Source organism: Pteropus medius, unplaced genomic scaffold, assembly GCF_902729225.1.
Source record: "Pteropus medius unplaced genomic scaffold, Ma_sr-lr_union100, whole genome shotgun sequence".
NCBI lineage: Eukaryota > Metazoa > Chordata > Mammalia > Chiroptera > Pteropodidae > Pteropus > Pteropus medius.
The window spans coordinates 501,224-527,104 of record NW_024346667.1 but is presented as its reverse complement, the minus strand read 5'-3'; the positions used below and the strand labels follow the sequence as shown (position 1 = coordinate 527,104).

Here is a 25,881-nt window from a genome sequence, read left to right as displayed (position 1 = left end):
AAAATACCATTAATGAGGAAAAGAACCACAGGAAGGTTTTTCTCCACCTTTCCTGTAGATAGAACCGTAGCTGAACTCTGATCCCCCCAAGGGCGGAGCCCCATTTAAGTCGGCTGAAGCCGTGCCCACTGAGCCCCTGGAGGAGCAGGGCCCCAGGGGTGCTCAGGATGGAGCTGAGTCTCCCCTGCTCCCTTCAGAATAGCCATTCTCCTCTGCCACTGCTGCTAAGTTCCTCACAGGATGCATTCGTGCTTCTGCCTGAGCGTGTGGAAGGAGAGAATGCCAACAGGGCCACAGCGGCTACGGGATTCCTGGGACTTCATCACTAGACCGGGTGGCGAGAAGAGCTGAGCTGTCACCTGGCTTCCCTGTCCTTCCTCCAACCCCCATGGCTTGATCGCTGGGATTCTCGCCTTGACCAACCGGGCTCGTGTTTCTGGGCCTGGAACGCAGCCGCACGCCATCCCCACAGGACAGCTGTCGTAATCTCCACGAGCAGAGGCATCCTGAGAGGCTCAGCAATCCCCTGAAACAAGGGAGACCGCTCAGCAGATCTCTCTCTAACTTCAATATTCTGTCCCTGTCAAGATGAAAAATTTTTGATGAGTTCGATGTTCCTTTTTCAGGAGGAAAATAACCTTCTCGAGCAGGGGAGAGGCCTGGTTTACGTGCCAGGACAAGGAGACTTCGCCTTTCCTTCTCCGCTCGTGGGAGGAGGTTTTAGGGGAATGGAAGCTTGGCTTCTGTCACAGCTCCTTTCTGCAAGGGACTTTTTCTTAACCTCAGATACCAAGGCTGGGAGCGAACGTTGCAAACCGTGACACCAGCAATCGCAAAGAAGAAGAAAGAAGATTCCTAAAGAGGAAACGACATCTTTGATTTTCTTAGGAGTAAGGGACACTGTTATGTTCCGGTGTTTCAGAAGTTTTCGTGACCCTTGCCTGGGACTTCCACCCCGGAGAAGGCTAACCGATTTCCCTTCCTCTGTCTAGTGTTTTATTTCTTGTTTCCATCTTACCGATGAGGAATTTGAGGTTCTGAGGAGCCTCAAGGAGCAAGTGGAATTGGAAACCTTTTGTTCGACTATTTATTAAGACAGAGTCTCTGTTAATCTCAATTCTCACATTCCTCCTGGGTTCGAGATCGGAAGATACTGTAGATTTCCTGGAGAATTTCAGGATGGAGACAGGAAACCCACCAGGGTTTGGGAGTGCCTGCTCTCAGGGGCAGTATGGCCGGCCCTACCCTCACCTGCTGGTTCCGGTGCAGAATTCTGATTGATGCCCTAGGTGAACCACCCGCCTTCCCGCTCTCCAGGCTCTTGGGATGCAGGAGCACAAACCACAGTGAGACAGGATCTTAGCTGCGGGCTCCTAATGAAGTGGGATGTGCACCAGACGTTTTTTCGCCCCTAGAAGAAATGGAAGAAACCAGTGAACTTCTCAGAAGTCTATACATCAAGATGTTTGGAGGAAGAGACTTCCCTCTGGCGGCAGAACTGTTCCGACCCTGACACAGGTACCTAGTCGGTCTCTGAAAAAGAACGCCAGGACTTAACACATAAGAAGTTATCTGAATCTCATTAGAAATCAGTGCGGTGGGTGGAACTCAGCTGGCAGGTGAAGCCCCAGCCAGTCGGGGCCTGGGGCCTGGGTACCTTCGTTTGTCGGCTCCAAGTCCAGTTTTGCTCAGTGAGAATCCGACAGCATTCTGCTTGCTGATTGGCCAGGGGAGGTTCTCTTCTCCTGCAATGAGAAGATAATCAATCATGTTACCGGCTTTTGTCTTGGCGCAGGTATTTAGATTTCAGCCAGCTGGTTAGCCGCCTCAAGGCCACCTGCTTGACTGAAAAATAAAGAATCAGTCTCTTTTCCTTTGCAGGAAGGGGAAAGTATTGACTCGTGTGATAATTTTAGGTGGATGATTAAATTTGGCCTCTTAGGCTCCAGCTGAAAATTCAATTCAGATGACTGGTTTTTCTTTTCATACATCGTTGAGCAATCCTGTGTACTGCCATGGCTAATGTTCCTGATGCTGATTGTCCCTTCACTTTGACAAAGCACAGAATCCCACTATTTCATGTGCCTCCCAGCTACAGACACATAATGAGGAGAAGCACTCTCTCTGCTTAAGTCGAGAATGCTACCTTTATGCAGGCGTGCTCGCAGGCTCTCTTAAGTAAGCAAATTGCTCTGTAGGAGAGAGCCAGGACGGTGATGATTTCTCTGATGGTAGTTTATAAAATACACCTCTTTCCTCTGGTGCACTTCACATTTATACCGCAATCGGTCATGCTTCTGGTGCCACTTGCCTGAAACATCACAATCTCAGATGCCAAAGCAGCGAACAGTTTCGACGTGTATGCGCTAGCCCAAAACAGAGAGTCGTGTTTGACTCCTTCATTCTCCACATCGAATCCTTGAGCAAATCCTGCCATTCTGTCTCCAAAACATTTCTCCAGACTTCCCGCTTCTCGCCGTCTTCATTAATTCCCACCCGGGAAGAGCCTCCATCACTGCTCACCTGGACCACTGCAGTCCCCTCCTACGTGGCCTTGCTGCTTCCATTTCTGCCTCCTGAAAACTCTTCTCCTCATGCCGGCAAGGGTAGTCATTTGCAAAACAATTAGGTCACAGAGTTCTCCCCACTCAAAACTTCTGTTAACTGCCCATAATAATTAAGGCAAATTGAAGCTCTCCGACTGTGTCTTCAGGACCATATGCGATCTGGCCTCTGCCCTCCTCTCAGACCCATCCTGTCTCTCGTCCTCTCCTTCACTCTGCTCTTGCCATGTCTTTTTTTTTTTTCTTTTTTCTCCATATCTTGACAGCTTCAACTTCCCTTCCATCTTAGGGCCTTTGAAGTATGTATTCCCTCTGCCTGGAATGTTCTTCCCCCGGCCAAGGTCTTCACGGGGCATCATCATTTTTATTCTGGTTTTAACGTCGGTATCAACTCTTCAGAGAATCTTTTTCGATTATTCAAACTAGCTTAGTCCTTCTGTGTTATGTTATCCGTGCATTTTTTTTTGTTGTTGTTCATTTATCACCGGTCTCCTTTACTAGAATGTGAGATCTGTAACAACGTGGACCTTGTCTGTTGGGCTCAGAGTGTGCCCAGTGCCTAGAATAGGGCCTTGTGAATAGCAGGTGCCCAATAAATAGTTATCTTGTAAATGAATGAGCAAAACTGACAAAGAAATTTTCCTGAGTGATACAGGATCAGGATGTTTTAGGTGTGGCCCTATCAGAAGTTAGGGGATGAGGCTGAATGACTTACTGGAGGTTTATTTTTGATCTATAGTCTGAGCTTCTGAGTTCTCAGATATTTTCTGAGGCCTAATGTCTGTGGTGCTGTTAAATGTACTCAAACAATGACAGCCTCTTATCTTGAGGACGTAGGAGACTGACCTCGTTCTCAGCCGATCTGATCAACTGAAAAGCAAAATGTACCGTTAATTTTAGGATCCATTATATGTGACATTTTTGTCTTGCTAAAGGTTAGGGGCCAATGGGAGAATTGGAGAAGCTTGCTAACTGATGTATCTTTATGCACATTTGGAAATTAGTTGGCACAAGGGACAGTCCGAGTACTCACCCATATTTGGGTCTAGGTCTTGTTGTCCAGGAAGGGCTGATGTCTGTGCCGTGTCCTGTCCTCAGTCTCTAAAATGTCTTATTCGTGCCTCAACAAAGGGCAGGCATGATTCACACCGGGTGAATCCCTGAACCTCACAGACAGGAGAAAAATGCAGAGTCGTGGTACTGAGAACATTTCTCAGCCTTAGTTGTCAGTGCTGGGACCCACTTCAGCACATTTGTGAAATGAACTCTGCTAAGGCTAGGTCAGTGACACCATAAAAAAAGAGTTTTGTAATTAAAAAGTCTTATAGGGATCACTGGCAAGATGGCCTTCTTCTTCTTCTTCTTTTTTTTAAAGACCAAGTCACTTAAAGAAGTAAACTCGATAGAAGTTATTTCCTTACATCACTTTTACCCATCAGTCAGAGGGAAGGGAGCCGGGCTGGGAAGAGACGCCACTTGAGACTCTAAGAGGCAGGTTTTAGAACTCGGCCTTTGCTTGGGAAGCCGTTTTTCACCTGACGAAGGCATCTACACGGCGACTTCAGCAGTCCGTAGAGTTCGATCATCTACAGCGAAAGATAATAGGATTAGAAAATAAGGTACGGATGAAACAGCTCATTGGGAAAGTCCTACCTTTTGTGAACAGCTATAAGCCTTACTATTTTAATGTACCAGATGGATGATAGTGACTTAAAATATTATAATAAAAGAAAACAATCACCTTCACCAAGTTACATATCCAATGTGTATTTTATTGCATTTGACTCATCTGGGCCTCAGAAATTAGATCTTACTGGCTGTTTAATAAATTAGCCCAAATATCCCCAAACCAGAGACAAAATGAATGAAGAAGGAGCGAAAGGAGCATCTGGGTTCCTACTGGTGTTCTGAGGGGAAGCAGTGGTTTTCATGAGCCATGCTGCAGTGATAATGGCCAGAGGAGCTGACTCGAATTCATTCTCTCTGTTGACTGGAATGCGGTTAGGGTCCATAAGGAGAGATTATCCTATGGGAGGAGTTTTAAATCAGAAACTTGCTGGTTCCTTCTGACAGTCATTTGGAATTACCAGGACCATACACATACTCACAGAGCAAAAATGACCACATAACTCAGGGGACAGCGTAGAGAGTGTGCGAGCTGGAAGACCTCAGAGAGCTTCTAACCTGAGCTCCTCCCCCCTTTACCAACAAGGAAACCGAGATCAGAAAGGGTTAAAGGAGGTACCAAGTGCCACACAGGTAGTTTACAACTAAGTGAGGACTGACTAGTACCCGAGTGTGATGACTCATAGTCTTTCTAGACAGAATGAAAAATTAGAAAAAATTTTTTTTTCAGTTTTATTGAGAAATGATTGACATACATCACTGTATACAGCATGATTTGATATACATATGTCGTGAAATAATTATTGCAATAAGTTCTGTTAACACCCATCATCGCATATAGATACAACATAAAGAAAAGAACGACGAAAAAAGTTTTTCATCTTGTGATGAGAACTCTTAGGGTTTAAAAATGATGGTTAGATGTCATGAAGTAGGTGGCAGTGCCTTGACTGTATGCACGTTGTCAGGCTCTTCCATTCTTGTCAAGGAGAGTGCTAACCTCTCCTTTCATGCAACACAGAATTATTTCTAATGCTTCTTATATTGCCTCTTAAATACTGTCTTGCTACTATGAGGCAGTATAGGTAATGAAAGAGCTATGGTGTCAATTTAAACGTAGGATCTTCTACTCTTAGCTGCCTGTTCTTGGGTAAATTAATTAACCAATCTGTTCCTTGATCTTTGGAAAGTATAAATGTGGGCAGTGGTGAGCTTTAGAGACACTCTACGCAGAGAACAGTATACAGTAAAAACTTGGAAATGATAGCTCTTATTATTACGTTAGAGGAAATAGTGTTTACTGGTCGAGAGGGGGGCCCCGGGAGTCAGACTGACAGGCTTTGCATCCAGCCCCCCTGCTTCCCAGTCCTGGATCCTTATTAGCTCTGCAAACCTCAGATCCTTCGTTTTAAAGATGGGAGAACAAAAATACCTTCCTTATAGAGCAGTTGTGGAGATTTAGTGATATAAGTCATGTAGTGTGTTTAATAATACATTGCATGTTGAAGAATTTGATAAACCTTGGCCATTATTGTAATTATTTTAAATTTTGCCACAGAGGAGATGGGGTGGGAGTCAGACTTTTTTTTATTAAGGGTCAAATAGTTAATATCTTAGACTTTGCTGCCCCAAAGACCTCTGCTGTAACTACTCAACTTTGCCACTGTAGCAGGAAAACAGCCGTAGACAACATGTAATGAAGGGGTGTAGCTGTGTTCCAATAAAACTTTATTTACAAAGACAGGCGGTGGGCCAGACTTGTGCCTGTGGGTCATAGTTTGTCAATGCTTGTTGTAGGGCAACTGAGAATTCTTGCTTTGTGGCTTCTGGAAGAAGCCATGTTGTGGATAGAGATAAAGAGGACAGATGTCTTTTTTCATGGAAAGAAGATCTAAGTAAGTCACCTTAGGTGCTTGTTTTCTATCTTCACATTGTTCATGGTAGAGTTTACCAATAGTAGGGCAAGAGCATCTTTTTGTTTATTTGTTTATTTTGCCCTCGGACCACAGCTTGCTTTCTGCCACAAGACACGACCAGTCAGGTTCATAAAGAGGCAAAGAACCCAAGAATCGCCTCGCAGAGAGATCCACAATACACCCAGTTTCTACGCTGTCCTTGAATTTAATTTCATGATGTTAGCAAACAACATAATGGATATATTTGCAAATGCTATATGGTTTTGCTATCGACAGGATTTGCACAGTTTCCCTTATTACCAATGCTGGCAGTTTTCAAGTTTTCTTATACCAGGTCGCTATGCCCTTGATTTGATTCCTGAGACCCTTCATAAGAAGGGCTTCAGCGACAAGGTGTTTTTGGCCTTTGACACCGCCTGGTGAACTTTTCCTGTTGTTCACGAACCTACCAAGAGGAAGGCCACTTCTGGAAATGATTAAAGGTGGCACTTTGCCCTAGAGTGGAGGTGTAATCCTATTAATCAGGTACCAGAGCACATTTTGCAGGCAGAGGAGAGAGAGATTTAACCTTGGCCACTTTCACAGAAGTATCGAGACCATTTATTTCCCACCCACCGATCTAGGCTCTGGGACTGCAGAAAAGTAGCACCCTGGGCAGCCATAAAAATTAAGGAGTGAACGCTGATAAGTAGACAGTCAGTTGCTTTATACAAAGCGTGGTGATTGACAATAATAGCCTAAATGGTAGTAAGCTAATCAGTAGGGCGAGGCTCCAAGACTTGTCAACAGCAATGATACAGGGTTGAGTGTTCCCACAGAGCCCATGTGCAGAGAAAGCTATTTCGGGGGAAAAGGACCTGCGGTCTCAGCAGAAACCCATGACCAATTTTCTCTGCTTAGAGTTGGGGAGGGGAGTTGAAGAGCACCACGACGGTTAGTAGAAAAGGAAAGTTCTCGCTCATATTCCTGATGGTAAATCATCATATTTTGGAAACTTCATAGCCAGATGTTGATAATTAACTTTCCCAGAATCCTTTTTACTGTGGACCTTTGACTCTCTGAGGGGGCGTCAAATTTGTCATCTTTAATTGGAGTTCTTGGAGACTTCGTAGGGTTTTACCTCGCCAGTTGTCAATTATGGAAAATTTTATAGTGTTTTAATTACTGTAGTAATTAAATTATAGCAGTGCTTCTGTAGGTATTATAAATTTTTTTAGACAGCAGACATTCCTTCAAAATAAACCCATTTTATATTCTGTTTCTTTGGGGTGCCACTCCCTGATTTCTGAGCTAACATTTAATTATTAATTTTGTATTCAGAGATGATGAATGAATGTACAAGCTTTTACAGGCGTTTATTTACTTTTTAAGCAGAAGAGTCTGTGAGACACAGTGCTTTAACCAAAAGAGATGACTCTTCAGTCACATATTTGGCGCGGAGGCGTGCTCCGCGTGTGGTAGCGGAGGGGACAGTGGGGTTGGAAAGCTGTATCTCATCTCCGAAGCCCTCACACCTATGCCTGGCTGCCCAGCTGTGGATAAAGCTGGATGCGCCGTAGCGGACAGATAGGACCGGACAGAGTTGCGGCAGAGGGGAACAGACAATGTGGGAGTTCAGCGAAAATGCCATAAGAAGAGTTTCCTCAGTCATGTCAGCCGTACCCCAAAAGTCCACAGGGTTAAGAGTCAATGCAGTCTATCCGATTTGGCAAAAATCTGATCTCGAACAGCAATTTCAGTGGCGTGGTGGACGTGAAAGCTGTATTTTAGATATTTAAGGAGAGAATGGTGGTGAGTTAATGAAGGTTTGGCTGTTGAAGAATGGATTAAAACAAAGCGATATTTTCAGGAGGTAGCACAGGGCTGAGTCATGAAAACAGCCTGAAAAGAAATGATGCTTCTGGCAGTCTAGCCGGGTTCATGGCAAGCACCTGGAAGAGTGGGGGCTGGAACCCACGCCTCCTGCTGCCAGCCTCGGGGATTTTGCCGAGAAGAGGAACATGAGCATATTTGATGAGAGAAGGAAAAGGCCATGGAGACGAGGTTGAGGATGCTGGCGAGGCAGTTGGTTTTTGAGAAAAAGAGAGATTTCTCTTTTGAGACTGTGAGGGAAGACCAAAAGGTAGGTAAAGAGATAAAGGAGGCAGATGGGGGACCACTAACAGGTTGTCGTGCTCCTTTGGAGAGTCCATGTTAGTGGTAAATGAAAAACTTCTCTCTACACATATAAACACACACACACCACGCTAACGCACAATAGCGACTGATAGAAATTTAATAATTCTTACTTGAGCTGCTTCTTTTCAGAAAGTTAATCTTAGAATGATTGCTATGACTAGCTATGGTGGATTTAGGTAGGGAGAGAAAATCATTTCCATTTTCCTGTTTAAGCCTCTTTTAAGTTCAAGAGTTTTTTTAGGACTGTACAATTCTTTGATGCAATTCTTTGCCTACACTACATAGATTATGGCAGAGCTGGCTATATTTCATGGAGACGTGAGATCACTATCATCCCTACCCGTCTTCCTCTCTTTCTCTTACAAATTGAAAAATCCCAAGACTAGGATCTGTAAAGTAGTCTTAACAGTTTTACCAGAACCAACTACTAACCATTACAAGATATCTCTTTAAGGTAAGACAATACAAATAATAAAAAATCCTGCCAACCCAACGTTCCAGTCATGTTTGGGGGCTCCGTGGATAGACTGTACATTTTGTAACATTTCCTCCAATGTTATTTTGGTTTATACCGTTAGAAAATGTTAGGGGGAGAAAAATGGGTGCTTTGCAGTGACCATAAAAAAAGGACTCAGAATCCTTTCGTCTCTTGTTTATTATGACAAGTCTTCAATCCTTCTCCAAATGCTATTTCCATCTGCAGTTTAGGACTGGGAGCTAATGGCTAAGATGATGCTCTTCTTGGGGTTGTAATCTCAGGATGAACCAGAAATCCTAGAAATGAAGAGTAAGTTCATGTTTATCCTAAGTTCAGACGTCCAGAGAGCTCACATTAGTAGGGCGTATTTCTAAATGTGCTGGCCAGTGATGAACAACTTTCATAATTGTCATCCAAGGCTAGGAATAATCCGGAGGCGCCGTCTGGATTATCAGAGAACGATTCCTTTTTGTTCAGTCTTAGTATTTGATTTCTTCCATTTGGTTTTCTAATTTGCTGAGAACGAATAGAGTACTATTTATTAAACTTTACCCAGAATATTTCATTAGCAGGGGCACTGACGTTTTAGCCACTTTTTATGAATGGGGACATAGGGAGAGAAAATCCTGCCATATATTTTCTCCAGCAGAGGCAACAGGAGTGCTGAGAAAGTCCTTTCTTTAAAGGAAAGCGGCTTGTCGTGGAAGGAGACGAGAAGCATCTTGCATCCCTTCCTCACCACCTGAGTTCAATCATGGAAAGAATAACACCCACCAAAGGGTTAAATCCTGCCCACTACCCTGTGCGGCTTCCCTGGCCTAATTAGCCAAGGATCCCGGGGGAGGCAGTCTCTGCAGGAGGCCCCGCCCTACCTGCCCGGATGCTTAGGCCGAACACACCTCTGTTTTCATCCTAGACACGGCCCTCTCTCCTGCTAGTTGTTATTTTCCTTGCTCACCTCTGGACACTTCGACACGTTCACTGGAAATATCATCACAGGAGAACTCGGCTTTGACAGACACCGCTCTGAAATTATTTTCCCCCCTGTTCTGGCTCGCACTTGAATAATTTCCCATCAACAGCACGTCTGATTGAGTTGGCATCACAAACCCTTTTGTATGCTATTTTTTTTAATTCAAAAAATATTAAAGTCTGAATAAAATTGGAAGCGCTGCCTGGTAATGATCTCATTATACATAAATACAGAAGAGCTGGCAGGGGAGATAACGACCCCGAGACTCAGGTATGCGGTGCATACCTATTATGTTCCCAGGAGCCGGCCCCACTCAACCCTCGTCAACATCCCTCTGGGTTTAAGATTCAAGCTGCAGAGAACGAACGGCTGATTGAAGCTGGGGATCGGGTTTTTTTTCTTCCCTCCTTCATGGCATATGTTAGGAGATGAAGGGAACCTGAGCGGTGTGTCGATTCTTCATTTGGGACTTTCACGTGTTCTGATTGATCGGAAAGACAAAAAGGCAGAAGGAGAGACATTTGGTGCTGGCTGGAAACCATATCCATTTTCAATGTGAAGTGTCCTCGTTTGCTGAGGATAATCGTGAAGAGGCAGTTCTGGGTATAGACGCTACTAACAGATTTTAAAAAATAACAGGCCCGCCACCCGGTTTGAGTTCTCATACAGCAAAAGAACAAACACATGCAGAGGCAGTCGGGGTGGGGGCTGGGATGGGAAAGGCCTCCCTAACGACGGAGTTTATTAGTTTTTAGCCCCAGTTATCTTTCCTGGCTGCCAAGGCATAAGCAGATGAGCTTAGCACATCGCAGAGGGCCACTTAGGGGGTTGGATTCCCAACATGAGCGAGGCAACACTTGCGTAATTTTACTCCTTGCGATTAGCATCGCAAAAAGAAATTGAGTAGGACAGAGGGTAGACCACATCGCTCTAAATGGCCCTGTTGGGTTCTAAGGGGCATTTATCTAGAAGGAGGTTGCCATCTGCCATCTTAGGCCGGAAAGGAGAAAGAGTTCTTGGCTTTTCCCACTGGCATGGGGTTGTAAGACGTATTTCTTCCTTCTGATGTTCATCGTAGGTAATATTCAAATGCAGAATGACATCGTAAGCATAATTCTTTGGCAAAAGGATGGAATGAATGACAAAAATATTTTGCCCCTAGTTAAGAGTGTGTCATGCAATGTACGTGGTATGTTGTTGAGCGATGACAGTAAATTCTTACTGACCGAGAGTTATGGCCGTAAACTCTAAAGAAGGATTAGTCAGACTAGACAGGGACCCGCATGGCCTGAGGGGAGCCCCTGGTATCATGTGGGGTCTTCCCATCACAGGAACAATCAGGACAGGTGTCCCTGGCCGCAATTAGGTCCACACTGTACACACGCTGTTTGACGAACGGCTAAGTTTTTAGTTTATTTTGTGTTGACATTTGTAATGTCTTATAGTCCCAGGGAAAGAATATCCTCTCTCTCCTTCCAATGCTTTCGCTACCGTCGGCATCTGGGCAAATGTTTCCCCCACTTGTGCTCTGACTTTCTTAGGCGATGGCGATGGAATATGAATTTAATTGTTCGCAGAAGTCGAGTGTTAGAACTCCACTTTCTTCTGCTTTTCTCCATCGCCTTTGGAGGGATCTAAGAGAAATCTCCAGTAATTGCATACCCCACAGTACCCAGTTATATATCAGGATCTTCCCTTTTCATGATGATGATGATGATGATGATAAACTACTGAACCAGGTACTGTGCTACAGGCTTTATACACTTTATTTCATTTGACCACAACTCTGGGAGGTGGATACTATTATGTCATTTTACAGATGACATCACAGATTGTAGCGTGATGTCCAGTGGGAGAAGGATTGGTTTGTGGCTACGAATATTTGGAGGCTATGGAGGCAGGAGAGGGGATGATTTACATAGACGAGAAGTCTCCAAAGGAATCCCTCATTTCCCCAGTCCCTTTGCATTTATTTAACTTGTTTTAACAGAAATGAGTCACAATTACTTCCTACAAGCCACCTCTAACTTAGCAGATGGATATGAGTAGAACATTAAAAATACCACCACATGGAACAAATTTGAGTTTGGCCTCTCATTTGCTATTAGCTGGCCTTTGTGGGTCTAAGGTTCTTTTTAAAAACTAAATGATTGGATTAGATCAGAAGTCTGCAAATTTTTCTATAAAGGGCCACATATAAATATTTTAGGCTTTGGGGGCCATACGGTCTCTGTTGTGACTTCTCAACTCTGCCATTATAGTGTGAAAGGAGCCATAGACAGTCTGTGACAAATGGGCATGGCTGCGTTCACATCAAATTTTATTTACCAGAACACGGGCTGGATTTAGCCCATTGCCGACGCCTGGGCTAGCGGATGGCTGTCGCCCCTTTCTGGCTAGAAAGTGCTATAGATGCTTCACATTCCCTGTTGATTTCAGCCTTCGAGCGTGGAGACATTTCTTTAGCTTTTCTCTTCTTGAGGAGGAGTATATAAAAAATGGCAATAGAAGTGGTCCCAGAGAGGCCCCAGGAGGGGTTCCCCGCAATGTTCTGATTGAAATCGCAATGGGAGGAAGCCATTAAGAAAGGTGGGGAGGCAGGTTCCATTAATCAGATGCGGGCACCGCTGCTTCAGCTGGAGATGGGGCCATTAGCTCAGCAGGAGGACAAGACGGGGCAGGCTGGAAACATGGCTTTCCCAACAGCAGAATGCTGAAAAGCTCTCTCTGGAACAAAATTTTTATGTAATTCCTTAGAATCCAGTGCATAGTCAATCTTGACATTTTGCTTGTTTTGGGAAACAATCTGACATAGCAACCTCATACTCTAACACAGTCTAACAATCATAAGAGTCAAACGCAATTTAAACACAGATTTGATTTTTGTTGAAGAAATACATATATCTTCATTTGAAATCTCTCTCATTTATCATTTTCATATCCTTAAATAACTGGATTTTCCAAGACCTTAAAACAAATGGATAGTCGCAGGACACTTCCGATTGCTCGTGTCAGAATCACCGTGCTCAGATTCACTTAAAAAGGGAGTCTGTGCTTAGAACACAGCACGGTCCAGGGGAGTGCTGGCTTCATCTGGAGGAAGGGTATCAAATGAGGCCTTAGTGTCTTATCTCTTTCACTTCTGCCGTCTTCTGTGTATCAGCTTCACCTTCAGGCTGACTCCCTCCTGGGGAGTAGGACGTCATCCCAAGACTCCCCTTCTTATATGACCAAAATGCAGCAAAGGCGCGAGAGCCGATTTTGTCCAAAAGCTATCGCATAGCCTTCCCGTGTCTCCGTGGCCCTGATCGGGTTAGGCGCCCGTTCCTAAACCGATTTCAGTGGCCTCGGCCAGTCAGGGCCCACCGCACGGCGAAGACTGGCAGCAGAGGCTCCCCAAAGGAGAGTTGGATTGCATTTATCAGGAAGAGGTAGATGGCAGTTGGGTCACAAACAGCAGATGCCCAGTGAAATTAGACTTTAGAATTTTAAAAATACTTTTTATGGAAATGGTCTTATTGGATTTTACAACAATTTTATGGGAATATGTTTGTCAGCTCTTATTATTTCCATGTTCGGATGAGAACACAAGGGCTCAAATCACATGACGGGTTCAGGTTCACATAGTTGGTGAAAGAGATCGCATTAACTTCTCTGTCCTAGAGCTGTGATGTCGGACCACTATGCAACAGAAGTGTCACTTCTCCTGGTTTGGACTAGATGTCTACTAATGACATCTGAAACCGAATTAGCATTTTGAGGAGCCATATCACACTGGCTTACATTGATTTTATGGCAAAGTAAGAGCCTCACTGATTTTTCACATGATTTCTGGTAAAACGTAATGCACTTAAAATGGCTTTTCGAACTCAAACGCAGGGCTACATTTATTCCCACGATATCTCGGATGAAATCTCTGCGTTGCTCCAGCCTGGCACAAACTTTTGAGTCATGTGGAATCCAAAATCTCTCTCTCTCCTAGCTTTATGCCATCTTCAAGTTTAAGAGATATATCGTGTTGTTTCATCTCTTAAAAAAGGGTTAAAAAGGTCGAACAGTAAGGTATGTTGATTACTTATTTTAATCTGGAATGAGATTACCTTTGGCTTGGTTCAGTATTGTTATAACTGATGTGGATGGAGGATAAACTGACGCGTTAAACATGTGAATCACTCACTTCTCAGATGGACTACGTCTTCTCATTTGACCGCTTACCTCATATTTTCTAATACAAGTAAGATTTTGATTGAGAACATCACCTTTTGAAATGAAAAGCCAAATGATTGGCCTAGACTCAATGGTAACTATGATTTCGTAAAACCTCCGTATCATTTATTTTTGGATACATTAGGAAAATTGTGACCATATGGTTTATGTTAAATTCCTGCAATGAAAATAATAACATAATCGCAGTGGCGATCGCGCTTCACGATCTGCGCGTTTGCTAGTAAATAGGCAGCACGTATTCCCCTCGTGACTTAATTTTCTTTTTTAGATTAGAAAACTGAAATTCTGCAACTCAAATGTAAGTGATACAAGAATTTGGCCGGAAATGTCATCGAGGCTTAAAGCTGCTCGGGCAGGAGGGTGGCGGGTGGGTTTTAGAGTATCTGCCGGTAGGAATGGCAGTCAGACTTTTTACACAAACATGCTGCCATCATATCCCTTTGCTTTGGGTTTAGTTCAAGAAACTTTAAAGGCAGATGAAAGATTTTATAGTAGAATCAATTATTATTACAGCTTACACAAGCTTGAGAAACATCGCTGGACCACTCAGTTTCTCTAAGAAGATTATTTTATCAGATTGGTTTCAGCCCTGGAGCAGGGAGGCGTGTTTCCTTAGCCCGCTTGGGGAAGGTGTGGGCAGGGGCCCACATCGCCTTCTCTCTGAGAACCACTCCCCGCAGAAAAGCGTTTGCAGCTACTTTCTGTCCCAGGTGATCATCGTCCCAGGTGATCATCGTCTCCCCACAATGACCTGACCCTTAGATCTTGTAGAAATGCCACTTAGGTATTTCATACAAAAAAACAACAACAAAAAAAATTGCCTTCAAACTAATTAAAAGGTTTCAAAGAAAATAAATGAAAGCTATTCTTGTTTTCCGTTTCCCATGGAGTGATTAGCCATACGATCTGGAAAATACCGTGTCTATTTAAATGGAAAAATATGTAGGGAGCAAACAAACCGCCTCCACCTTCTCCCAGTTGCACTCAGACAACAAGCAAACGGCAGCTCCTCCTCCCGTTCACTGCGTGACCCGCCCCTCCTCTCCCACGGCCTCCTCGGGCCCCTTCTTCACAGCACTCGTCCTTAGCTGCAAGAACAGGTAGGTTATCAAGGTGATAATAAGTGTGAACATGTTCCAGCCTCGTTTTAAGCCTCAGCCACACGGCGCCACTTAACAGAGGTTAAATGCTTGTGTGAACCTGTGCTTCCCACCCCCGGCCACACAGCGCTAAGCCAGGCTGATCCCGCCTCCCCTCCACAAGGGACTGTGGAGTGCACAATGATTGAGGTGGCCTCAGCCTCCCCAGCAGCTGCTGACTTGCACTCGGAAGTTCAATCCTCTCAAGGTAATCCCCCAGCTTTTTAAAAAAACTTCTGGCAGTGAATTCTGAGTTCCATGCCTTCCACGCCAGGCGGGATAGCGGCAGGCTCACGACTTCCCCGGACACCAGGCCTGGGGTAGGTACGGGGCGTTGTCGTATTCCTACAGGTAGGACTTTTGTGGGCTCATTAGAAGATTTCTAGATATTTCTAGAACACCATCCTCATTCTCCTTTCACTTCTAAGGTCTTCTAGATCCCAGATGACGTGGGGCCATCTGCAAGTGGCCTGGCTTCACCTGTACATCAGAAAGAGCACAACTGCTTCCAGGTGGAGCAGATCTTGTTGCTTAGCGAGGCCCTTTGGTACTAAGGCTGAACTAATTGTGCCAGAATATGTGGCGTTCCGTTTGATATTGTAGCTCTGTCACCGCCCACGGGCTGGCGGACAGGGACGTTCTCATTGGCCAAAGCAGATGTGGTGCCAGACTTGGAGAGATTTCTCTTCATGCGGGGAACTTGCCGAGAGGCTCTGAAACAACCGTTTGTCTTTGAGACTCTTTGCATCATTATTCTTAGCCAGTAAGAACTTTCCCTTCCTTTCCTTCCTCATCCCCAAAACTGCTCCTGTCTCCAACGGTCGGAAGTCTCTGGTGGTGGTTGCATACACCGCTGGGACAGTCCTCTGCCTCCTCATGGGGACAGCTTTGTTGAGGGAGGATTCGAGGGTCCTTGCCGTCTCCTAAAGCTTCAGCTCTGAGTTTCAGGATGTGTTTTGGCAAGTGCAAAATCCAGTAGTCACTGAACCCTCGATAATCTTTTATGCCCTGTAGAAGTAAGTTTTTATTCATTCGTTTCTTCAGGAGGTAAGAAATAAAGCTGTTCCATTCTAGGCATACATTAGCATTTATAACAATGCAGTGCAAAAAATGTAATTTAAATTGAACTGATTAGAATTTCGATAGGGCACCTAGGAACCTCTAAACAAATGCTGATCAGGTAATAGGTGGAACAAGTCATTTATTTTAGTGGTTCGGCTATCTGTTCAAAGATTGGGTCAGAATTTCCCAAACATGTACGGTGACTGTTCATTAATTATTCACTTCTGGCTCAGTAATTGTCCAATTTAACTACAAACCGTGAGCTTATAGGCAAAGCCACAGAAGACAGCAAAGGGAAAAAGTAACAACCTAGATAAAAGAATATTTTCTTTTTGTAATCACATTCATTTATTCAAGGACTCAGAGAAAGGACCTATTGTTAGACTTTGGCCTTGGTCTTGTCTTTGTGCAATGGACTAAATTGCTCACTGTTTGTTAAGCAGGGACATTTAAGCTCCAGAGTGCCGAGCTTTGCAGATGAGGCTGTGCAAGTTGGCGTTCAGCCAGTCTTCGTAGGTACAGCTTCACCTTTGGGTCAGTGCACGATGTGTTCTAAGTGGGACAGACCAGCTTCGGGATGCTATCATTGAATTGCATGTTTTTCTTCAGGTTCATCATCCTGGAAAATTCTGAATCTATCAGAAAGGTTCATTTACAGAGTTTTTCTCTTTTGATATTTTGGAGGTTTTTCTTCTACGAAGAAGATGAAAATGTGTCTCTTATTTCAAGAAGTAGTTCAACTCACACCTAGGAAATTCTCCATGTGTCTGCTCCCTCAGTGTATCATTAAATTCAGTGTTCTGTTTTGCTTATTGATTATTTTTCTTGGTGACGAAAATTAGTTTATCAACCCTGTTGTCTTGATATAACCTTGATACTAGGATGTCACTCTCTAGAATTAGAAATTAATTCTAGGTTAGAAATTAAATCCTCAGAAAGGTAAAAAGTTCAACGTCACCTCCTCAGATCAGGATAAAGCATTGTTTTAAAGGAAGAATCATCGGTTTGTTAAAGTTTCAATGTTGTCGTCCTTGCCGTGTGTGTTTCGTGTGTGCAGAATTTCCAGGGATGTGGCTCTCCAAAGTAAATCCTGCTTTGGAATGATCACCTAGTATCTCAGGCAGGTGAGAAGAAAGGGCCACCAACGGTGCCGTGGCCTGATGGGCTACGCTTGGCATAGCAATTTGTGTGAATGGCGGTCATCTTTATTTATACTCTACTGGCCAGGAAGAGAACCTTTTTTTTTTTTTTTTTTGGTAGAGGCTGGGTACCAAGCAAGCATCCAGGGCAGTGCCCAGCAGAGGTGTCTACACCGCTCGTCATCACTGAGTTAATAATGAGGCAGTGGGGCCACAGGCACTGCAGGGGAGTCCCCTCACGCCGGAAAACCAGTAGGTATCTTGGGGGAGAGCCTTGGGGCCCAAACTTCTCGTACCAGGGGGAAAGAAACAATGAAGGTTTGGCATTGCTGGAGGAATTTATAGCGTCCTGACTCTGTGTTTGCAAAATTCGATCATCGTTTGAGTATGTATTCCTTCTAACAGGCATCAGACCATTTTGCAGCTGAATGAACTAAGGCAAAGAGAGGTGAAAAGAATTGCCATACTCACAAAATAATTCTGAGGCCCAGGAGAAATAAGAACCAATTGTCCACCTCAAAGCGAATTTTTAGTCACCAAGGCCTACGCGTATCTCTATGCCTCTTTTAAAAAATAAAGTAAAAAGGAATTAGAGACGCTGTTAGAGATGGCTTATTTTCTCCACAGTGATGATTTCGGTTCTAATGAATTATGCTATTTAGAAATATGCTAAGAGAATTCACTACCTTGAAACAAACAAATGGCAAATGGATAATATATTGTGTTTGGGGTAATTTATTTTCTCTGGCTATGTTAACTCTTGAGCAATTAACTCAATTATTTCCCTAATGTGAACACCGACTCTATTCATACTAAAACAATTATTTGGAGAATTGTTCTAGGGCGAGCATTTACTTTATTCTGTTTCCCTCTCCTCGCATGCCTGGCTGTCTTTGTGAGAGCAGTTTCAACAGCACAACGTCTGTGCGAAGATGGTAAGCTCTCAAAAAATCATAGCAAGGAACTATAGTGCACATTTATTCTCAGCAGAGCTCCACCTTACTTTGGACTTTTATGTTGTGCTTGCTTTACAATCACTGAATGCCATGTTATAATGTCTCCATTATTTTGGTGGGCACATTAGAGCTAATTGTTTCTCGCAGCAGCCCTCAGCCGCCCCCGTGAGACCTCTGCAGCTTACCTTATCATAATATTGGAAAGCAATTTCTCTTGACTGCTGTGAACCAACGCCAGAAATCCAAAAGGCTGCCATAGTCATTAAGTGATTTCCAATTAGTTAATTGGTTTCACAGGCTGCTTCTTTCTAAACTGCACCTTAAATGAAAAGCAGAACCATCCATTTTTGAAAGAGGAAAAATCCTGAGGCCTTTGGCTTTTAAATTCTTAAAGCAGTGCAGACTGTGGAAGACATTTCCCTAAAAACATCAGTTCCGCAGAACCAAAAATGTTGTTGTTTTTATTGCAGAAAAGAACGGAATCTCTCTCCCGGCTTTCCCTAGTTTTCTAGGGCTAATTTGCCCACTTTAGCACCAAAGGAAGTTAGGTAGATGGCCGCAGAGCAGCAGGGAATGTGAATGATTCCTACGTCCACACTGATGCGTCTCGGGGGAAGCTTCCTGGGCGCGTGTATTGGTGCTCCAGGGCCGTATCTACGTGGCTGCTCTGGGATGTGTTCACCTCACAGAGCAGGAGGGCAAAGTCTGGTTCTATAAGAAGCTGCTTCATGTGATTCTGTTTGTTTGTGGGCGGGTGAACGGGGGTGGGGGGTCGGGCTAGAGCATCCCTAATCACCGTGCGTGTTGTCAGTGGCGGGGGCGGGCCATAAACATGACTTCTGAGCAATAACTGGTTTACAAGATGGGAGAAATACTTACCCAATAGAGTAAATAGCATAATAATTACCCAAAAGAGTAAATAATTTATTTTCCCTGATAGAGAAAACAAACTTAGCTTTAATAGTAGATGGAATGTGTAAAAAACGAAGGTAAATTTTCCTCTCTATCGGACAAAGATGCAATCCATCAAATAAGAGGCATCAGAGTATAGTGCTTAAATGCATGAACTTTGGAGCCAAACTACTGGGGTGGACATGCTGACAGTCATTCTCCAGTTATGTGACTTGAGTCTCTCGACTTCTCTGTGCTCCGTTCTCCTGGGAAATGGGGGAAGGACTGCCGTCCTCATGGGGTCGTCGTGAAGAGTTAACAGGCGGCGACAACTCATAAATCCCTGAGAACCAGGTCTGATACGTATTTTGTTAAGTAAACCAAATTTTATATTATGCCATGTTTCGAAAGATTCACCCTTTGTTTTCTCTGTTGGAAAAAAAAACAAAATATCTCTTAGGGTCAATTAATTACCTATGAGAATCAACGCTCAAAGCAGGGCGACGGAGATGATGCTGGCAGCCCGCTCGGTCGGTCTGTCAGCTGCGTTTCCTGCCTCCAGCTCTTAAGACCATTTCATCCCCCCAAACTCACTCGGCCTGACCTTTTTGTTAAAGAGCAGTGTTTATCTTGGAGACGTAGAGAAGTAGATGAACTCAAGGGTAGAGGAGGCAGTGACTGGGTCAGAAGGAGGCATAGAACTTAAGAGTGTGTATGTGTGCGCGTGTGCGCGTGCGCGTGCGTAAGATGCAGAGAAAGAGAGACAGAGTCAGAAAGACAGACAGACACACAGAGACAGATTGGCTAGCCAGTAGCAACAGAAAATCTTCCCGGTGAGCGGGAGAACGCATGGGAAGGTCAGAGACGGCAGGAATAAGGGAGGCGAAGAAGGGAACCGAGGCCAGGCTCCCCTGCCCGGCTCTGCTGCCTTCTGTCCGCTTAAGAAGCAGTTGGTTCATCATCGCAGCAGCCTGGAGTCCTTTAGTAATGACTTTATGGATTAAAATTTAAAACCAAATTAGACGTGTTTACAAAACAGCACCCACACTGAATTGATAACAAGCCGCCAACGTCGGGCTCACAGCCGTCCTGGGCCGTGCTGTTCTGTACGTGGCTCTGCCGTTTGTGTGGGTGACGCTGCAGCCACCCCTTCTGTGTCATGTCCCTGCCTAAGGACGGCACTTCGGGGTGCTATGCTGACGGGCACAGGAATGCATTAACAAGAACATATACCCCGGCCTGATAGTAACTCTTTTAGAAATTTGTCTGCTTTTGGGGCGTGTTTTTAACATTTTTATTTTTAAGTTTACTTATGCAGCACATCCATCCATTCCAGTTGAAACTACAGTTTGAGAAACACCAAGTGTGAAATCTCATAATTATACAGGATTTTCGAGATTGTGTGCTATGGAAATAAAATGGTTTCCGGGACGATGTGTTCCCCGGCCCCCTTGCCCGGCCACTCCTCCGTTTCCAACCACTTAGTCGTTTCTGAAAGGGAGACTCTTTTATTCTAGTTTTATGGAGTACAATGCAGTATTTTCTACTCATGTATTTTGGAACAGGAGCTGCTCTTTCAAGTTATTAATCAGTATAAAGGAAAGAAGGCATCAAAGGGAATGCTTGCTGCTTGGTCCTATCTAAAGAGAGCAATGCGTTTTCCTCGTAACGAAGTTTATTGATAGATTTATTTCTATGGCCCATGATGCTAGTTAGGACTTAATATTAAATTCATCAGCCAGATAACCTCTCCCTGCCCTTGAGGAACTTCGGATCTGCTGAAACAGGATGAACATCACGTACCTTTATCTTTCAATATTCCTTTGCCTTCTATTTATGGGAAATAAAATCTCTAGAATTCTCACGCAGGGAGCCTGAAGAGGTTTGGGCTGTTATACACTGAAATTCGTTTGCAAGCCAATGAGAAGATGTGGTTGGAGTTATTACCTCAGCAATAATGATGCTCGTGAAATGGCTCCTCTATAAAAAAAGAGTATTTGAGTGCTAAAATACCACCACGGCTGAAGACAGCACAGCTGATGTGCATGGTCCGGGGGGTGCGCGTCGTGTCTGCCGAGGGTGAGGAGCAGGGAGCGAGTGTGCGGGGATGGGACTGTGCCATCTGTTAATCACTGGATTTAAAGCCACGATTCAATTCCATGGGATTCCATGCTAATATTCCCCTTGTCGAGTGGCTTTTCCATTTCGGGAGGCAGCAGGATTCTGCCATAGAGTCAACGTGTGTCTAAAAGCCTGATTAAGTGCGTTGCAGTGCACACGGAATATTTTAATCTCTGGATATTATTTATATGGAGAGGGGAGCATCCTGGGAGATGAGATGCGTTAAACCCACACACTGAACGGACGATCTTTCACTTCCAGACCGGCTGCGTGCGGCTGTTGGGGCTCCCGTGGCCCCGGGTAAGCTCTCGGCTTCCTCCCGACCTGCCATAAACCTGCTCTCCACTCGAGACGCATTAGAAATAAACAAAATGCACTTGTTTGAATCAATACCAGGCATTAAGCAGCCCCTAGGCTTTTTCGTCAGGTCTCTGATAGGAGCGGTTATCCTCTGCTCGCACTGGGATTTGGGCCACAGGAAATTTAAAACTAAATGGGCTAGAAGTGTAACCCCTGGATGCGCTCAGTCTTGCAAATGTTGCCTGGCTCTCGAGTCTTTAGGAAGCTCCTGAGCCAATAGGAGGGAAGGTGATGTTCTCAGCGTTTCGTTCTCACCACCCGAAATGCCCTTCCTTCTCCCTCTCGGCGCCCAATCTCAACCCATTCTTAAGTGCCAGCTAAAACGTCACTTTGACTTTTCACGATGCCTTCCTCCACTAATTTTTACACCTTCCTCCACCTAAATAAAACACCCAGGAGGCGTGGCATCAGAAAAAGTGTAGATTTTTAGAATAGACTAGAATAGACTGAGTTATGACGTTCCTGGTCTTACAGTTTCTGGGTGTGTTTGTTTACCTGGTTAGGCTTCTTTTTTTTTAACCTTACTTTTCCTTTATGGGGGTAAAACCACTTACCTTGATGTTTTTAGGAGGATTAAATGATATCACCAAGTATAGGGCCTGCCAGAGAATACTCAGTCGATGTTAGCTCCTTCATCCTTCGTGGTCCATTCAGCTAACTGCTTATCAAACTTTTGGGGGTCGTGGATCTGTTTGAGAATCTGTTGAAAGTTATGGTCTCTTCTTTTCCCAGAAAAAAAAAAATACATGCAAAACTTTTTACACAATCTCAGGAACTTCAGGGATCCCTAAAATCCAGTGAGACCCCCTTGTGGGGGGTGATCCCCAGGTGAGATCCCTGTTCCCTTACGGCCAACTTCTGTTAGTTACATTCATAGCATCTGGAGAGAGCCTGGCACAGAGGGGGGCTAGACAGGTACCGGTTAGTCTCCCCTCTTCCTCAGCTGCCATCAGAACATACCCCATCCCTGGAGGACATCTAGCTATAATTTTTTCTTATATTTAGTTTTGAGCAGCTGTCATGTACATGTGACAGAAATACCTCTGAGCAGAGAGGCTAGTCCTTGACTGACATGTCTTCCAGCTGGCCTGCCATACCTGGTTTGAACAAATTTGGCCTTTTCAAAAATCTTCCTTTTCTTGTTAGACTCTACCCTGCAGTCCTGTGTGTGCTGCTACCCAGCCAGGCGATGTGTTTTGCTGACATCTCTGTCTTCGTGCTCTGTATGGAATTTATAGCAATTATCCTTCGGTTGGTCCCCGTGTCTGTATTTTGGCCGGCCGCCCTGCCTTCCACGTGATAACTGCTTTGCAGACAGGGCAACTGGAGCTCTGCCAGAGCCTAATGTCACCTCTTGTCTCTAGGGCTCACCTACACCTGCCCCTCCCCTTCTCAGGTCTGCTGGTGCAGGCTCCCCTCACACTGTGTCTAAAGGCGCAAAAGAGTATGGGAGTCTGGCTGTGATCCAGTTCATCAGAACAGCAGCGGCAGTGAACCTGGACAGTCCAGGCACCTCTGTTTTTTATAGCCTGCGCTCCCTGGATTGCTTTGTCTGGCTGCGTACAGCAAGGAGATGAACTGGGTAATCCCATACTTCTATTCCATTCCATGCTGTGTAGCTTGCACCTCTGGGAACAAAAGTTTTCTCTACGATAAAGTCACTTCTCAAGGACAATTATGCCCCCCCGGGGATGAATGTCTGTCAATGTGTGCCAAAGTATGACTAATCAAATTGGCTCAAAAAGCACTTTTTCCCATTTGACTTTCACTTGATTTTTTCCACTTAAAAGCAACAAGGACAACGACAAAAACCTCTAAAAACAAAAACAAACAAACAAAAACCAAGCCCAAATCTCTCTCCCCTTGAAAAACTGCCTCTCGTGGTTGTGACTGTGGATCAGGCTTTATTTAGCTATTTTATGGCTGCCTTTTGAACAACTGCACATGGGAATGTAAAGATGCTGTGGATCACTATTTCTCAAACTTTAAGGGGCATTCAGATCACTCGGAGATCTTGTTAAAATGCAGGTTCTGATTGGGTGGGTCAGGGGGTGGGGCCTGAGGCTCCGCCTCTAACCGGTTTCCGGTTGACCTGCAGCTGCTGGTCCCCGGGCGCACTGTGCACCTGCCTCCGGTAAGGTGCCTGCCCAAGAGTCAGGCGGTCCCGTGCGTGCCCGCCTACATTGCCCATCAGCCTGCTATCTGGCCTGCTCTTCATCACAAGCGGACGCTATTGTCTTAAAGCAAATGCAAGCAGAAAGGCTCTGGTCTTGAGAGAAGAGCAAGATCTGGTAAAATCAAGGCAGAATCCTAAATATATTACCCACAAGAAGCCTCTTTGCCTGCAAGTCCTCATGGGCTGCTCACTAGTTATTTAAAGTTCTATGTAGAAAATTGTTCATCACGCAAAATTTAGAACAGCCAAGAAAAGTGCAACGAATGTAAATTTTCAGAATCTTGAGGCGCAAAGAACATATTTTTGAAGCTTGAGTTCAAGACATCTAGCTCATTCTTATTTCACTCCTATTAAATACCATTTCTTTGTATTATATCTCTTAGAAAACCACCTGAATTCTTTTCTGGAATGAACTGAGCATATATTAACAAATTAATTATGTAACATTTGTTCTTTCAACACTGAGGGTCCACTACATGTAAAAAAACGTGCGAAGAGATTTTGCTCCATAGTTAATGATGCAAGCCATTAACCTCTGTGAGTTTCCATTTTCCTGACTAATGCAGAGCTGGACTGGGTGATCTCAAGTTCTCTGTTATTGTGTCACCTAAGCACTGGGAGACGCCGAAGGAGTGAATGTTCTGCCTGTTTGTGGCTTTTTACTACCCAAACATAAAGAATTTTCTTAGCTCTCTCTCTTTTATGGCCGGGTGGAAAAGGCACACATCATTCTGTGTGTGTTTCACGGTCCTGGGGCGATAAGTGAGGAAAGGAATATGTCTCCTGGTGGTAATGTTGCTTTTTTTTTTCCTTTTGAATGGAAGAGTATTCTCATTAAAGAAGAATCCTACATAGAATTTGTATGTGTAAAAGCAAGAGACGTGAGGGGGTCAGAGGCCATTCGTGGTCATCTCCCTTGACCCCTAAGGATGCCCTGGGTCTCTGTGGTCCAGAGTCCAAATCACTCTGAGCTGTGTTCATGTACATTAAGCTGCTGGTGGGACATCTAACTGAGGAAAGAAATGTTTAAGGATGAGTAAGTCTGAGTAGGTCTAGGTGAAGAGATGTAAGGAGTCCAGAGAGGCCATTTCCTCTGAGAGCGGTGAGGGAGAGAGGCAGGGCCTAGCGGTGGTGTGGAAAGCTGACCAGACCAGGTCTTGGCACCTCGCGGTTCTTCCTGTGCGAGGGGTGGACGTAGTTTCGAAGTGGAGAGGCCTTGTGTCGAAACAAGGTTGTAGGTTGGGCAGGCAGAGGGAGAGAAAGAGGAGAGGGGGAGAAGAAGAGGGAGGAGAAAGCTGAGCGGGAGGAAGAGAGAGTGTGCAGCCTTTACTCCCTGCGTCTGGTGGGCAGGAAATGAAGCAGAGCTGCCGGGAGCCTATGATGGATGGTGTGGAGGGGCATTTCCTGTCCTTGCAGTGCATCCATCCACACTGAGTTGCTTCGGAAGTCCCAATCTGCAAACCACAGGGGCCGAGTTTAGACTCTAAATCAAGTGTTTCTGACTTCACTGCCTTTGGTGTCTGTGAAATGCTTAAGCACTTAGTGAAAAGAGGAATCCCAGTTTTTACTTAGGTTGGTAGAGCATAAGCCTATGGCCTTTGGCAGATGGCTTTTTACTACATATATAGATATATAGATATGTATATACGTATATATCTAAATCTATGTAATTTTTTTCTCGCTTTCTTCCAGGGTGACTAAAAGTGAAGTACGCCTGTTGTGCAGGCTGCTGTCTAGTTGAGTTGCTTCTCCAGTGAGAACAGTCAGCGCTATTAATTTTTTCCTGTACCGCGTGAGCTGCAGAACATGAAACTGACTTGATTGATCACGTTGCCACTTCGAAACAGGAGCCTTCGGAGGCAGGTGGGTGAGTGGGTGGGTGAAACACTTTGGGGAGTGAGTGTGTTTGTGTCGTTATCAGCGGCATTGCCCTTCAGTAGATGGGTGACAGTTGGGATCCGTGTGCGTGTGAGGGGCTGGGGTAAGAATCAGACTGGGAAGAGAGAGATGGAGTGAAACCAGAAGGAGGAAAAGACTCGGCTTAGCAACATCACAGCCCTAACTGTGAGATGGGT

General features: G+C 44.7%; 1 long non-coding RNA gene and 1 pseudogene across 3 annotated transcripts in view; one reads left to right on the top strand and one right to left on the bottom strand.

The window, feature by feature from the left end:
• Positions 1-25,881, top strand: part of LOC120613212 (uncharacterized) — a 406,248-nt gene that overhangs the window by 29,196 nt on the left and 351,171 nt on the right. For all 3 annotated transcript variants that reach the window (XR_005655613.1, XR_005655614.1, XR_005655612.1), the window contains exons 3-5: positions 14,941-15,062; positions 17,424-17,554; positions 25,499-25,669. This is a non-coding gene — a long non-coding RNA (uncharacterized LOC120613212). The remainder of the gene's footprint in view (positions 1-14,940; positions 15,063-17,423; positions 17,555-25,498; positions 25,670-25,881) is intronic.
• LOC120613684 (uncharacterized) lies at positions 5,096-5,209 on the bottom strand (annotated as a pseudogene).